This window comes from Lepidochelys kempii, chromosome 9 (genome assembly GCF_965140265.1).
Source record: "Lepidochelys kempii isolate rLepKem1 chromosome 9, rLepKem1.hap2, whole genome shotgun sequence".
Taxonomy (NCBI): Eukaryota; Metazoa; Chordata; order Testudines; family Cheloniidae; genus Lepidochelys; species Lepidochelys kempii.
This window is the reverse complement of record NC_133264.1, coordinates 90153787-90170677: the sequence shown is the minus strand read 5'-3', so window position 1 is coordinate 90170677 and position 16891 is coordinate 90153787. Positions and strand designations below refer to the sequence as shown.

The following is a 16891-nucleotide window of genomic DNA, read 5'->3' as shown; positions in this document are numbered from 1 at the left end:
TCATAAGCAGAACTCTCATTGAGGTCAAGGGAAACTCCAAGCAGTCATTGGCAACAGCACGTGGGCACCATAAGAAGATCTGTATTGTTGCAAAATTTATAACAAGGCTTTGCTGCTAGAGAGGGTGGGTTACAAGTTAATTAACTTTAGGCTAATTGAAATCAATGGAAGTTTTACAAAAATCAGGCTAACTGGAACTACAGTACACAGTAACGTGCAATTACCAAATACTTGCGTTGGGCCAAACTGATCCCTAACTTAGTTTCACTGAGGTCAACGGAATTACACCAAAGATGAACTGAGCCCAGGGTGTAGCAGTAAGCCCTATTAAGTAACCCTGCAATTAATGAGTAGTTAGCGTTCATGATAATTGTGCACTGTAACTCAAAGTGTTACTGACATTTCTTCTAACCTACTTTAAACTCAGATCATTAGTTTTAATCTGCTCTTTTGGTGGTAAATTGCCATCTTTGAACAATCTGTGCCATCCACTGGCTGTATATTGCTGTCATTTCTTTTCTTCTAGCAAATCCTTACTTTTCTTAACCTCTCCATTAGGTGCAGCCGCCCGTGGTCCTTTTCCTTTGCCAATACTTCAGCATCTGAGAGTCAGGTGCAACATCTAAATCTTAGCCCAGTTCTCTAGATGTGGTCGCCCCAGCTCTTTGTACAGCAATGATCTCTTCTGCTTGATACACTGCAGTGTCTGGTTTGTGTTCCTACCCATAGCTACAAACCCTTAAAATGGCTTTGTAAGCCATTTGCATTCCACCTCCGAAAGCACGATATGCACTCAAGCAAGTGTTTCTTCCAAACCCTATCTGGGTTCTGCAATAAGACACAGCCTTGGTTAAAACAAGGGTGTGCTCTGGGGGCTCACAGTGAAGGCCATGGAAGCCATGCACACATATCCAAGAATTGGATTTAGCTGCAAAATGGATAGATACAACATTACTTAAAAAAAAAAAAAAAAAAAAAAAAAGTATGATCCTTTAATATCTGCCACAAGGATAATCTTTGTGGTTGCTATTAAAAGACTTTTCACAGACAAGATTATATCTGTTCTTGAGGTTTATCTGGTTTGGATTATGGAGTGTCTTAATATTTTTAATCATGAGTGTTCACACACGTTAAGGGGTTTACCAAATTGGCCTGGTTAAATGTGCATGCCCAATGAGGCAAAGGAGGATGGAGACGAAAAACAATTTTGTTTATTGCCACTTGCATCCATATACTCTCTTAGACTTTGATGATAAAACATTAAAGTGTTAGAATTAAAATCAAATAAAAATATGGATTGACGCTATTGTGTAAACTACATAATTTAAACTTCACAGAGGTCAGGACTCATGAAGACAACAACATGCCCCACAGACTAATAACTTTGCTTAAAACCAAAGAATAAGTAAAAGTGCATTTAACTCTCAGTCAAGGCTTAACCAGGGAAATCCTTAGGGTTCTTCCATAAGAAATTAGCTTTCCTGCCAGAGATACACAAATCCTGTTGAACACTGTAGCTCCAGGTAAACTCCAGATACTGTGGGAATAGTACAACACATTGCTGAAAGTTTGAAAATGTACAATCAGTTGGGAGAAAGTGATCTGACATCAAGTGCTCAATTTCTTCAAGGACCCATTTTTCAAAAGTGAAATTTACACAAAACTAATCACTTTTCTTGTAAGTGCTCACAAAAAATTCTGCATACAAAGATCAAGTATTGTAATTCTGGGGATAAGTTTTATTCTTCATACACAGCAAAGTGTTGAATTCCTGCTTTAGGGTCAAAAAACAACCTTAACTGTGGAACAGTAAGCTGTGCATTTTATATGAAAAAAATGTTTGTATACATTCATAAACAGGCCAGAAGACAGCATTCATTTATGGTCTTGTCCAAAGCCCAGTGAAGTGAATAAAAAGACTCAGTGGACTTTGGGTTAGGCCATGAAGCAATAAATGTAGCAGTGGGCACGTTGCGCTGAGCTATAGTTGTTATGCATCACACTGAAGGTTTTAGCCACATGAAATGTGACAATAGCCCAGCAAGACCAACAGCCTGAAGCATCGTAGAACCTGAAGCCACACCTCCTGAAAGGTGCCGTACAGCTGCAACTCCCATTAATGCCAGGGAGAACTGAGAATGAGGCCCTCAGAACTCTCATGTGGTCTTATTCAGTATCATTATAAAATTTAGTTATTTATCCAAGAGTTTATGGCATTTCAAAAATTATACCAAGACAAGAAAAATAATTCCTGCAATGATCTAAACTGAACAAAATATTCATTCAAATAAGTTTCTTGTTGCTACTCATCAGCTATTCCTCCTTTCCCTCCCTCCAGTCTTTCGGTAGCTGGCATTTATTTGGAGCAGGACGCTTTCACTGCTGAAAGGCTGGCTTTCTTCAGCAAATGTTACTCTTACCACTGGTTGCCAGTTACTCTTCTATACAGGCATATAGGGTAATGGAGCACAAAGCATTTTGGGCTCATATCAAGTAACCAAGCAGATTCAAGCGTTCCTTGTGGCTAGCTATCTGGCCTTGGTTGGGTCCACCACACGTGCTGTAGTTACGATCTCGAAATTACCAAGGAGAAGGCAATTTTTCTGGCGGAGGACACATTCTACTGGCAAACTGGTCCCTTCAGTGCTCCACATGGGACAACAAAAATGGTTAAGGGCAAGATTAACAAAAAATTTGCTTCAGGGAAAGGGCAGACACAATATGGCCTCTGGTTCTCAGTCTTGCTCTGGGGGAGACGGGAGAAAGATATGAGCTATTGGTCCAGGAGCAGAGGACTATGCTGGCCAGCTTGGTGGGGGTGGAGTCAAAACTATACACACTTCCAATGCATCTGCTCGGGGGGGGGGGGGGGGAACAGCAGCTCTGCAGAGGATAACTCCTCTCACTATCAGTATGCAGGACCAGGGAATTAGAAAATGCTTTGTGCTCCATTACCCTATATGCCTATACAGAAGAGTAACTGGCAACCAGTGCTAAGAGTAACATTTGCTGAAGAAAGCCAGCCTTTCAGCAGTGAAAGCGTTCTGCTCCAAATAAATTTTATACATAAAAGCATCTAATGAAAAAAGAAAGACCAAAAAACATTATTCCAAGGAACCACTATTGTGTTAACCTTTGAATAAGTCTCTCCCTCAGGGCAATTAGATATGGGTAAACTAGTTACTGAATAAATAAAATAGTTATGAGTCCATTTTCTCTCTACTCTCCTTTCCAGTAACAGTAAATTTCAAGTATTTATCATAATCTTATCAGCATGGAAATGTGAAAATTGTAAATATGATTTGGTAAAGGTATTTTCACACATTTATTTACCAAATTCTAGTACAGACAGCAGCAAGAACAGTGAACTCTGTCATGAAAAGTAAGGATAGGTCCGCCTTATTAATAGAGCTCTGTGCCCATATATTTCAAATACCTTTGAGCACATTACCATCTGTGTATATTCTACTAATGAGCTACCGTGTCTGTTGAAGACGACCAGTCATCTCACACTGATTAGTCAGATGGAGACTGCTTAATTTCTAAACAATGAATGAGCCCTTCTTACGTGGTGTTGAAACTTGCTGTAGTTGGTGCTCGTGAATCTCATCCTAAGAAAAAAGGGATTGTGGCATGATCCAGGCTGGGATTCAGTTTCACAGATTGGATCAGAACCCAAAAAATCACTGGGGGGTGTCAGGGCTCTGGGAGGCCACATGGGTCAGCAGCTTCACCACTAGTTTTTTTCTTCTCTAGGAGGCAAAGGCTGCTGAATAGCAACAGCAAGGACAACAGGCTGGAGTGGGAGGAAACAGTGGAACAACCAGATCCCCAATTTTGTCCCACACTCCTCCAGATCAAGACTGTACCAGTGAGAGGATTTGGGGCACTTGGCCCAGTAGCACCCTTCCCCAAATGCCACATGGGTTGGAAGAGCCAGCAATACCTTTCTGATGATCTCCAGTCAATCTGGACACACACAAAGCCAGCTTGTTCCTAATTGCCTGCACAAATTAGGTTGCCATATGTAAATTATAGCATTAGCACACACACCGTACAGCGTGTGAGAAACTGCTTGCATAGAGCTTCCGCACAGAGAGAGGGGCCTCACTTGGAAAATTTGAAACTGATCACTACTAGCCCGAGAAAGCTTCCTAGCTGGAGAACTTTGCCTTGGAACTCTGAGTCCCAATGAAGCACTGAATTCTCACTATGATAACACAGTGACTGACTGCTCTGCCATCTTCCTCCCTGACAGATTAATGCTGTTTTAAGAGTAGATCCTTAAGGGACTATTAGTTGATGCAAAAAATAGAAGTCTGCTGCCTCTAAAAATATTTTCCTAACAATCTTAAAAAATGTAAGATCAAAACTACCTTTTAAAGCTCCCTATTGGAAAGCATAGTAGTAAAGCACAGCACAAGTACTAAATTATCCTAGTAATTATGGTGATGAGAATGCACAACCTTCAGGTGAACAAAACCATTAAAGGAGATCTGGGTTTTTTGTTGTTGTTGTTTTTTTATGGATAAGAGCAATGAAACATTCTACTATATAGACCTCTTCCACTGCACCCCCACCATCATGTTCAGCAACATGTGCATTAAAAGAGTAGGGTTGTTATCACCCACTTCCTGTAACAAAGTCATGGACAGATCTTTGCTATGAGGAGACACTTTAGAGAAACCCATTTAAAGAGGCCTTGAGGATGATCCTAAATTCACTCTTGCTGGCACAGGATTTTATATTAACATTTTGTTCTGGTGGTCATCCTGCACCCTGGACAGACAAGTTTGGGCAAATCCCCATCGCTTCATTCTCTCTGGAGATAAAAATCCAGCAACAAAGTCTTTGCCCCTTCATGGTACTTGGGAATGTAGTATTTCCATTTTCCCAATTAATACCAATGGGATGTCTATCCACCCACCCAAGTACTATCTTGACCCTCATTGCCATGGGCATCTGAGTAGCACTGAGCAAATACTTCATTTTGTGGATCTATAGCCAAGCCAGACAAAGAGGATGTGCTCGCTTTGAGCCAAAACTGGAAGTTTTTAGGCTGAAAAATTGAAACAAAAAGCTTTAGAAACTTTGTTTGGGTCAAATGAAACATTGCAAATACCATTTCGACCTGACATTTCATTGTGAAAATGGAGCTTCGAGCACCTTCAAAATGGTTTAAAAATATTTTCCAGATCTTTCACAGCTGAAACCATTTGCCATATTCTACCCAAATTCATGAATAGTTTTAATGCCGGGCGGGGGGGGAGGGGGGAATGCATTTTTTGGCGCATTTCCTATTTGTTAAAAAAAATTGCCCAGCTCTACATCTGGGCAGCTTTGATCTCAGGTCACGTTTTAAATCTTCATGTTCTACAGATAACTCTAAATACATGCTGGAGAGCCAGCAGTTCATATCAGATCTCCAGTCCCCCTAGGACTAAGCAAGCCTCCAATACGTCATCTCTTCCTGCATAACAATAGATGGAACATCTCATTCACAGGCATATTTAAATGGGGACTTTGATAGGGACCCTCTCTCAATAGTTTGCATTTTTATTTATTTATTTCATGTTTATGAAGGACCATGATCCCCAGGAGCCTAGCAACCCAGGTGACTACATTCAGGTTTCTCTCTCCTTCCCTAAGTCAGCAACATGCTTAACATGTGCAGATAACTCTGAGCAGTAGAGAGCAGATTGACTCACCCCAGCCCAGATGAAAAAAGCATAATGCTGTAAGTAATAGGTTGCAAAGTCATTATTAATAAAACTTATGCTGACCTATATTAGAAAAATCAGCCAAAAAACTTTAGCTTCCAGACTGCTCCAATGACACTAAAAAGCCCCACCCCAAACATGGTTTCCAGTTTAGTCCGTTGGTTTGCCTATAAATAGAGATGTCGCATTGAATGCGGACATAACATCCCAAGTGTCATTTGTAGTACTCATCCTGTTTTCTAGCTATATTTTCAGATACTTCTCTGAATCATATCCAAATTGTATGAACCTCCTTAGCTTTGTAAAATTGGGCATAAAGTGTCGCAAGGTCATGCAAGGAGTCAGAAGATGAGTAGATTTTAGTGTTTTCTGCTGGACTGGAGACGCTGTAAAAATAGCCTCAAGTTATTACCATGGTTATTATCCCATCCAGATCTATCCAAAACCTGGAGGCGCAGAGTGCCTGAACATAGCAAACAGTGAAAGTAACTAAAGAGGTTTGGACTGAGTTTCTAAGCTGAAGTCCCATGAAGGGAGCAGCTATTTATACAAGCACTAATGTATTACAGTAGCCTCGAGTCCCAACCAAGAAGTGCTAGGCACTGTGTATGTAACACACAGCTTACAGACCAAAGAGCTCACAGACCAAATAGCAGAGAGTGGAAGGGAAAAGTGGCATAAAGAGGGAAAGTGACTTGCCCAAGGTCACACAGAAGGTCAATGGCGGAGCTAGGACTAGAACCCAGGTTTCCCAACCCCAACATAGTGCCCTATTCCCAGTACCACACTAGAAGTAGATGGGGTAGCATTCCACCCCTTTTAACACAGTGGCACATTTCCAATGCACATTTCACAGAGAGCTCTTGAACTCTGACTACATATATTTGAACAACAAGAGGAAGGGATTAATATGCTGTTAAAAAGAACACGAACTTACACAAACACCGAAGTGCCCTTGGAGAGGGCCATTCAAGACTATTTGCATACTAACATTTGAGTGGAGGAGGAGGAGGAGGAAATGAAAAGGTTGTTGGCTTTGCAAAAAGCAAAAAATTAAGTCTAGCTCGATCCACATTTATTCAGCAGCCTAGAAAGTGGAGTTGTTGCAGTCTATGAAATGAGTATTTACCAGAGAGCCCCGGAAGACACTCTTGATCTCTAGGGTAAGTCACGTACTTTTTTTTTTTTTTAAAAATGTACCTGCCCAAGAGACTGGGGTGGTTCTTAAGGAGCAATTCAGTCAGTCCCTCAGGTAAATCAAATGCATTTTTTCAATGCATTCAAACAACACACACAACTTTCCTCCCCAGGCCACCTTTTAAATTCAAAGCTAGGTTGCAGTGACACTGTTGTTTTATGTATCAAACAAGACTTGAGACATTCACAGCAAAGTATCTAGAAGGCCAACTGCTATGCCATGGCAGACATATTACAACCAGCCTCCCTGGGCCACGCAGAGCTACGTTCTATTTTTCATAATAAAGCCAAAATAATTGCTATTACTTTTACTTCTCTACCACCCTCATCTGAGGATTCAAAGCACTTTCCACACACTCACCAATTTAGCCTCAGAACTTCCCTGTGAGATATCCTACAACATGGAGCTCTTTCAATGGGGAGCAGTATGCCTCGTGGTTAGCCCACTTGATGGGGACTCCGGGGATCTAGCTTCTTCTCCCCAACCTGCAGCTGGATTGCTAGATGATCTTGGGCAAGTCACTTCACCTCCCTCTACCTTTGTTTCCCCATCTGTAAAATTGGAAAAATGATGCTGGCCTTTGTTTTAAAAAAAAAATAATAATAAATTCTCATCTGTAAAAGCTTAAGAACTATATAAGCACTTAGCATTGATAAGAATAGCAATAAAGCTTACAGAGAGGAGCTAGAAGTCACACTCTTGATGCCAAGCATTTTATTAGGAGAAAACTGAATACACAAAATATTTGCCTTTCCATAATATACTTGCCAATTACTTTCATTTTAAAAAAAAAAGTGTATGAAATCATTTGATGCTGAAACATTGATCTGCCCCAGACACAGATAAGATCTGGGTATAATTATGGTCTGGTGGTTTAGTATTCAAAAAAAAAAATCCACCACATTAGAAGAGTCATAGAACTCTGCCAAAACAACTTAAAATCCACATTTTTCACTATTTCACTGCTGATACTTAAGAAAGAACAGGATCGATCCGATTATGAAGGACCGCATCATCTACTTGGACTAGCAAATCATTTTGGAGTAATGAGCTGGTGGATCTTGGATCATGAGCATAACGTGGGCAAAAACTGCTCCTTATTTTTGTCCCATCAGACCCCTGCTTCGGGCTAGCTGCCTAGATCACTTAGTAAAGGTCTCACTCTACTATTCCATTTCATAAATGGGATAGCTGATGCCTAGAGATTCAGACATTTTCAAAAGCACCTAGGTGCCTATCCACATCATCTTTAGGCACCTAAATACTTTCAAAGAAATCTGGCCCTCAAGGTAAGTCTACACAGCAAAGGCTGTGCATGGGCTAGCTTGCCCAAGCTAGCTTGAATCCAGCTAGGACAGGTAACAATAGTAGCAAAGACAGCACAGCACAAGCTTCAGAGCAGACTAATGAGCTGAGCACGTTCACAGGGCCTTCACTGCTATTGTTACCTGCTAGCTGGATTCAAGCTTAGCCTCTTGAACTAGCTATGCACAGCTCTTGCTGCATAGATGTACCCTCAATGACTCACTGAGGGTCACATAAGAAGTTTGAAGCATAGCAAATTGTCATATGTGAAGATATAGAGAGAACAGCTGGGTGGAGGGACAGCTCAGTGGTTTGAGCATTGACCTGCTAAACCCAGGGTTGTGAGTTTAATCCTTGAGGGGGCCATTTGGGATCCAGGGCAAAAATTGGGGGATTGGTCCTACTTTGAGCAGGGGGTTGGACTAGATGACCTCCTGAGGTCCCTTCCAACCCTGATATTCTATGATTCTATGTAAGAAAAGGCCAGTCCAACTGGAACATCCATGCCCAACAGTGGCCCTTCGGCAGAGAGCATCACTGGAGAATAAGTAAGAAGTACTTGCTGGAGTGTGACATTGAGTTAAGTGGAAGGCATGGGACGGTTCCAAACGTTGAAGTAGTGAGCTGCTGTATTCAGTTCCCAAACTAAATCCTGAAGGGATTTTGTTCAGGTCTCACATCAAGAGATGAGGACACAGCAAAGGTCTTAAGTTTTCTAGTATGTGTCACATTCATCACCATGATGGGAGGCTCTCTAGTTTTGTTTCACAGTAACAGCAAAATATGCATGTGACTTTCACCCACTACTCACAGACCCCCTCCCCCACACTAATAAAGGAATGGTGGATCAACCACCGTCTGAAAATAAACACAAATCTTTGACCGCAAATTCCACTCTGGCCTATCTCCAGTGTACTATGTATCTTCCTCCCAGCAGATTACAAGTACTAATCATGCTCAGCATAGGGAAGGATTGATTGGTTTTGAAAGGTGAGATAATAAAATGATAAACATACTCCCCTAAGGGTGACATTGCTTCTTGGATCAATTGAGCTTTCAGCTCATAGACAGGCAATTATGTCTACTTTAGCAACTAGTAGCTGATACCATAATAGGAGAATACCACGCAGGTCTATATACCAGCCCTTGCACAAAGTATGAAAAGAATCACTTCCCTTTGTCACAAGTCAACAACTGGAAAATATTTAAACCAGCCCTTCATCAGAGTTGGAGTGAAATTTTAAGCTTTTCTTTATTATAATTAGTTCAAAGAACTTACTTCAACTACCCGGGGGGAGAAACCAAATTATCATATTTCTCTATTTTATCACAATCTCCTGTAGCCATTTCACACACTCCTCCTCTCTTCCCCCCCTAATGTTAGCACTTATTGTTTTTAAACTGCAGTCAATAATAGATTTCATTACAGACTCCATGTAAAGACAAGGGAGCATCTGAGGCAGCAATTGTGGGCATTCATCGCTTACAACTTTTTAAATCAAATTTCCTCACTGCAGTGCACTTTGCATGGTAAATGTGATTTTTCACAGCAACAAACAGAACCTAAATCTTTAAATTCCATGGACAGAAATTTTATGCTCAGTGTTGTATTTAATTCATAATGGCAGTACCTAGAGCTCTTCAAAGAGTTATTGGTTCTCCAGTCCTGCTGAATCACTGATATGTAGAGCTAGAAGAGACCTTGGGAGGTCAAGTCCAGCCCTCTGGCTGAGACAGGGGCAAGCAAATCTAGACCATCCCTGACTGGTGTTTGTCCAACATGTCCTTAAGAAAACCTCCAATGATGGAGATTCCAGAACCTCCCTTGGAAGCCTATTCTTGAACTTAGTTTTTCCTAATATCTAACCTAAATCTCCCTTGCTGCAGATTAAGCCCATTACAATTCTTGTCCTACCTACACTATCCTCTTTATAATAGCCCTTAACATATTTGAAGACTTATCAGACTTCCCCCTCCAGTCTTACTCAAGACCAAACATGTCCAGGTTTTTTTTAAAAAAAAAACCTTTCCTCATGTGTTATGTTTTCTAAACTTATTTTTGTTGCTCTCCTCTGGACTCTCAACAATTTGTCCACATCTCTCCTAAAATACGTGGCTCAGAACTGAACACAGTACTCTAGATGAGGCCTGACCCAGTGCCAAGTAGAGTGGGACAATTACTTCCTGTGTCTTACATGTGGCACTCTTCTTAATGCACCCCAGAATGATATTAGCCTTTTTTTTAATAGCATCACATTGTTGCCCCATATTGAGCTGTGATCCACTATAACCACTGTATCCTTTTCAGCAGTTCTACCCCCTAGCCAGTTATTCCCCATTTGGTACTTGTGCATTTGATTTTTCCTTCCTAAGTGAAGTAGGTTCACACTTGTCTTTGTTGAATTTCATCTGGTTGATTTCAGACCAGTTACCCAATTTGTCAAGGTCTTTTTGACTTCTAATCCTGTCCTCTAAAGTGCTTGCAAGGCCCCCCCTCTCCTCCAACCTTGGGGTCATCTGAAAATTTATAAGCACTCTCCACACCATTATCCGTGTCATTTATGAAAATATTGACTAGAACTGGACCCACTACTGATCTTTACAGGATCCCACTACATAGGTCCTCCCATTTTGACAGAAAACCAGTGATAGCTGTGCACCCACCTCATAGTAAAAGCGGCAAAGAGTCCTGTGGCACCTTATAGACTAACAGACGTATGTGCATCCGATGAAGTGGGTATTCACCCACAAAAGCTTATGCTCCAATACGTCTGTTAGTCTATGAGGTGCCACAGGACTCTTTGCCACTTTTACAGATCCAGACTAACACGGCTACCCCTCTGATGCTTGACACCCCATAGTAATTTCACCAAAACCATATTTCCCTAATTGTCTTTGAGAATATTATGTGGGTCTGTGTCAAAAGCCTGTCTAAAAAAGAAAAAAAAATCAAGGTATATCCTGTCTACTGCTTCTCCCTCACCCACCATCCAGTAAGCCAGTAACCTTGTCAAAGAAGGAAATTGGGTTGGTTTGGCAAGATTTGCTTTTAACAAATCTATGATGGGTATTCTATATAATCTTACGATCATCTAGGTGCTTACAAATGGATTCTATAATAATTTGTTACAATATCTTTCCAGGTACTATAATGCCCTAAGACCTGGCTCAAGAGATGTGCTCAGCCAGATACTATTCATCTCAAATTGGGGAACCAAAATTAATAGCCACTTTTGAAAATTTGGGCTTACACAATTCAGATCATACAAGAAGTCAGAGGCAGACCTATTTCAGAGTAGCAGGCGTGTTAGTCTGTATCCGCAAAAAGAACAGGAGGTGCCACAAGTACTCCTGTTCTTTTTAGGGGCAGACCTAGAAACTCACAGTCTTCTGTGAAGGCTGACTAGCTTCCTTTTTTGAATAAAAGATCTAATGTAAACATTAGTAAAGCAGTATGAGCATCTTAGTACTTTCCATACACAAAGGTACACAATACCTGCCCTGAAGAGTTTACATTAAAGAATGAAGACTCAATTCCTTAGTCATATACATTGTCCCTACTTACGAAGAAAAAAAAAATCAGATAATAAAAACTACTTGACCAAACACGATTTACTCACCTGAGTAAAGGTGGCAGAATCCAACCCTCAGTTTAGACCAACTATGATGAATGATTGCTACAAACCCTGAGTGAAGTCCTGGCCCCACTAAAGTCAGTTGGCAAAACTCCCATTCACTTCCGTGGGGCCAGAATTACACCCATAACAGGTGCATGTTTGGGAGAGGGGATTTTTAGAGGCAAGAGGATGAAAATTACCCCTCAGTAAGATTATGTGGCAGGTTAAGTTCAGTTTGGTTCATGCCTTGATGGTTGAAATTTGTTTTCAACTAGCAAGTCAGTTTTAGGCCAGAGTTGCTTATGAATGAACAGGCCAAATCCTACTGAGATAAGTGGTCTCCTGAGCAGGATTCAGCCCACTAGCAATAGCCTACTCCCGCAGAGAAAGCGGGTAAGGTGAATTCAGGAAGAAGTCTACCCTGTTAAATAAGTGCTTTTGCCTTTCTTCAGGTCTGTCTATTCACTCATACACAAAATGCTATTGTGCGGAACTCAATTATTCAATAACTGCGAGTAAAGTATTAAATAAACTAGTTACACAAGGGCAGCTCAAAAGGAAGTGATGGTTTGAATGAAGTTGATAGCATTCACAATGCAACATGAAGAACTCCAGTGAAGGGGCAAGATGTTTGTTTTTTTAACAGTTGGTGCATTGTTAGGAAGGTCCAGAAGGAGTTTATATTGACACTAAGAACAGATAATGTGATGTGTACAGTCCATATAAATTAGCAACAGAGAACCAGATCATTACTAGTGGATTTAAATATTATCAGAGATAAGAAATCAGCCTTTTCACATCCATTGTCCTTTGCAACAAAATACACTTATTTTGAAAGTATAAAAATTGTGTTATAGGCCATCTGCTAGAGTGTTGCTATGGTCCAATGATTGTCATAATATTCATAAACCAAGCCATAAGTATTCACTGTGTCCTGGAAAATTGATTAAATCATCTTCATGGCTGCCCTGCAGACACCCTCCCTGAATCTTGCCTTGCTTGGGACATCCCTTTTGCTTCCCTATTAAATTCAGTTTTTAAATGGTTGCTTCCCAGGCATTCTGGTGTCACCTTCTGTACATCCCAGCCCAAGTCCCCTGACTGTTCCCACAGGCCCACTGGGGCCTCTGGACATTTCCACTCCTTTTACTCCACTTCTTATTCCAGAAAGATTTCAAACTGATGTCTAAAGCCCCCTTCTTCCACTCCTTCAAAAAGCTCCCCAAAACCTATTTGTTCCAAAACTTTCCCGAGGCACCTCTCCACATTCTCCTTCCTGACACCCGTTCCCTCCTCCTATACTATGACACCAAATCCCTCATTTTCATAATATTGTGCCCTCTTGTGTGTTTAGGCTCTGGTCAGCAAGGTACTTAGGCATGTGAGAAGACCCACTTGTGTCAATGAAACTCCTCCTATGTCTAAGTTCTGTGCAAAATTGAGACCATAAGGCCGATCCAAAGCTCACTTAGAAGACAAAGGCACAACAAGATCCAATGGCTAGAAACTGAAACTAGGCTGGACGATCAGATTAGAGGATCATCATGGTCCCTTTTGGACTTTATGAAGTCAGTGGGAGTCTTTCCATTAACTTTAGTGGATTCTGTATCAGGCCTTGAATTTGTAAGCTTCCCAGGGCAAAGGCCCCTTTCTTTGTCCGATATATTCCACCAACCGTCAAATACTGTGCATGCCCAACAGTGCTTTATACATTACTACCAGTAACAGCCACCTTTCTGAAGCTTGGCAGTCTGTTTAATACCTAACAGCTGACATTACATATCTGCTGCAAGACAGAAACAAGACAAGGAAGTGGGAGTGTCTTGACTTTTAACTCAGAAGTTAATATACATTTCTATTCCATATTTTTCTTATTTTGATTCCCTCCAAGATCCTATGTTGGCTTTTCACTTCACCCTGGAATGGTGTGTGTTCACTTTTCTTTATCTGTTTCCTAATCTAGCGCTTCTTTTGGGAAGGGGCTAGGCTTTCGTTTCTAAATCTGTTCAATATTTTAAATGTTTTCATCATAAACTAGTTAATTTTAACCAAGTGCAATATTTAAACAGGCTCCAATTTTTACCAAAGTTCAGTATTTCAACCATATGAGATCAAGGTAGCTAACCCTTCAACAAATGTTGCTATTTGCTCTGGTCTTTTCTATATGCAACTCAATGTTGCCAGCTGTCACCTGGCTAGTGCTATATCTGTAATGCTGCTTCCTCTCTAGAGGAGAGAGAACCATGACAGAGTTTCCCTTAATAAGGTGCATGGACTACTGGTGCTTCACAGATTAATTGCTGGTGGCCCGTGGAGGATTAACTGATCACATGGTGCTAGCTCCTCTTCCTCCATTCACACTGATAGAAGCTGAACAGATGGGAGGCAGCAGGGAAACAAGAAGTGAAATAGACAAAGTGATTAACTCTCTGCGAAAAGGACACAGCTTTTAAGCACTGATGACAGCTTAAAGCATTTTGTGCCAGGGCTGTGAAAGCAAAATCCTGGGTGGCTGAGAGGGGGCTGTGGATAACCGGTGATCTTTCAGGAAAGAGCAAGTGACACATTTTCATCCATAGGGATCAGTTGGCATTGCTTACGTTACTCTCTTCAAAAAAAAGCTCCATTTTATATAATATGTGAGTGAAAGCTGAGGTTCTCCTGGACATTTCTTGGTCCTCCAAATTCAGTGGAGCCGGTAGCCAGGGGCGTTGCAGGATCCCAAAGGCCAGCTTTGGCTAAGAGGACACAAATTCTTGGATCTACATTTCAAAAGCTATCATGGTGTTGGGCGCTCAATCTGAGACCCCTGAAGAGGGCCTGTTGTTCAGAAAGTGTTAAGCACCTGCCCCCTCTAGAAATCAAGCCCCGTGATGAGGTCTGCAAATCCACTAGAACTTTCAGAAAGTTTGGCCTTCACTTTCATGTACACAATAGTTTTAAATTGCCAAAGGGATACCAAATGGGTCTTGCAATTATTTTAAGCCACTTTCAAAAATCCCATCCACTGTCTAAGTCACGAATGGCAGGGGAGGTGGCCCATACAACAATCTCTTTGCACTCTGTACTATGTAAAATTGTTTCAGGGTTCTGAAAAGATAAGAATTTCATTGAAATATTTCCTACAAACAAAAATGTATTCAAATTCTATGAGCCAATACCAATACCATACTAGCCAGAGATGGACTCACGCAGCAACACTGATATGGGATTTAAGACACTTAGAAGTTCAAGGATGTTAAAATATAGGATTTTGTAGTTCTCAGAATTAGTTCTGAGCCAAAAATCTAAAACTATGTCGCTTCCTAGACACAATTCCAGTAATGATTCAGCCAAACCTATTCAGACAACAGAATCTAAGCTTTGAACCATTTAACTTGACAACAGTTAATCTGTTTTCTGCTGAGACTACAACCTGTCAAGTTGACCAGTATCATATGTTTCCCTGCACTCCCCTCGCTGTCTATATCTGTCTGTCGTCCCTGATCTTATACGTGGGTTGTAAGCTTCTTGACTGTCTTTTTGTTTTGTGTTTATACAGCACCTAGCACAATGGGGTCCCAGTCCATGAGTAGCACGCCTAGGCATTACTGTAATATAAATAATAAGAATTGCAGCTTCTCTGATGTTCTTTCCTTCATGCAATGTATTCGGACTGACACGACATCAGTGAAGCCCCCTGCATGCAGTCAAGCAATCAAAAGGTAGTTCTTCCAATGTAAAGGACCTTTTCAGAAAGGGTAAAGTTATCAATTATGCTTCAAATACTTCAATCACAGAAAGTGCATTTCTCACATACATTGAGAGAGAAAAAAAAATCAATGTTCTGCTCCACATAGCAGCCTAAAAATCATAGGGTATGTAAGAGAAAGAATGCATATAGAAAGTAGAAAGCTAGCCACATATATTCATGTCTTTACAAAGGGACACTATATATTTCGGTCTTAAATCCATTTTCTCTTTCATCTTATGCTTGGCATACATTGGCCCACCCAGATGAGAAATTTACTCCAGTCGGTTAAATTTAGCAGTAGGCAGTCTAATATATTAAAGGGTTTTTTCCCCTACTGGTATTCCACTTGAATTGAGATAGACAAAAATTGCCAGTAACAACTCAAGACATTCTGCAAGGTAAGTCAAAGAAAGCAGCAAAGATCAATGTACTAAAATATAGCTAGTGGCACACTATCAGCTGGAGGACACTATACCGACATATATTTTAGGTTTCATGGACGCTGTAGAAACGTAGGGCTGGAAGGGACCTCAAGAGGTCATCCAGTCCACCACCTGCGCTGAAGCAGGACCACGTATACCTAGACCAGGGGTTGGCAACCTACAGCACGCATGCCAAAGATGGCACGCAAGCCCATTTTTAATGGCACGCTACTGTCTGCCAGACACGGACAGACAGCAGCGTGCCACTAAAAATCCTGTCCGGCCTGGCCCGCTTTTTTCCAACCCCGGCTCTCTCCTTGCAGGGCAGGCAAGCTTCCCCCTCCCCCTGCCTCTTCCCCCAGCATGCTGGGTTCCTGCCCCTCCTTCTCTCCCTCCCTGCAGCCGATCAGCTGATGGCCCTTGCTATGGTGGGGGAGAGGGAAAAGCGGAGCCGCAGCTCGCTCGTGCTCTCTGCTCCGGGGACCTTGGGGAAGGGGGTGGAATCAGGGCATATCCCCTCCAGCCCCCTGCCATGAGCCGCTCACAGCAGGGGGCTGGGAGCACCCCCACGACCCCAGCCCACACCCTCAGCCCTCTGCCATGACCTCTGCACCCCCCCACACACCCCAGCCCACTGCTCTGACCCCTGCACCCTTCTCACACACACTCCAGCCCTGACTCCGGCACCCTCCTCACATACCCAGCCCCCCCCACACCCAATGCCCTGACTCTTGCACCCCCCACATCCCCACTCCCACCCTGAGCACCAAACGGGAGTTCCTGCACACACGCCCCAACATTCCCACCTGCACCCCTCGCACCAAATGGGAGCTGCCCAGGTAAGCACTCCACACCCAAACCTCCTGCCCCAACTCTGAGTCCCCTCCCTCATTCTA

General features: G+C 41.9%; 1 protein-coding gene across 8 annotated transcripts in view; it reads right to left on the bottom strand.

The window, feature by feature from the left end:
• IL1RAPL2 (interleukin 1 receptor accessory protein like 2) overlaps window positions 1–16891 on the bottom strand; it is a 547775-nt gene that overhangs the window by 499999 nt on the left and 30885 nt on the right. The window contains exon 1 of one of the 8 annotated variants that reach the window (XM_073358331.1): window positions 7279–7306. The exons of the other annotated variants lie outside the window; for them this stretch is intronic. The gene's annotated coding sequence lies outside the window, so the exon portion shown is untranslated. Of the gene's footprint in view, window positions 1–7278; window positions 7307–16891 lie in introns of those variants that run through there. 8 annotated transcript variants of the gene reach the window in all.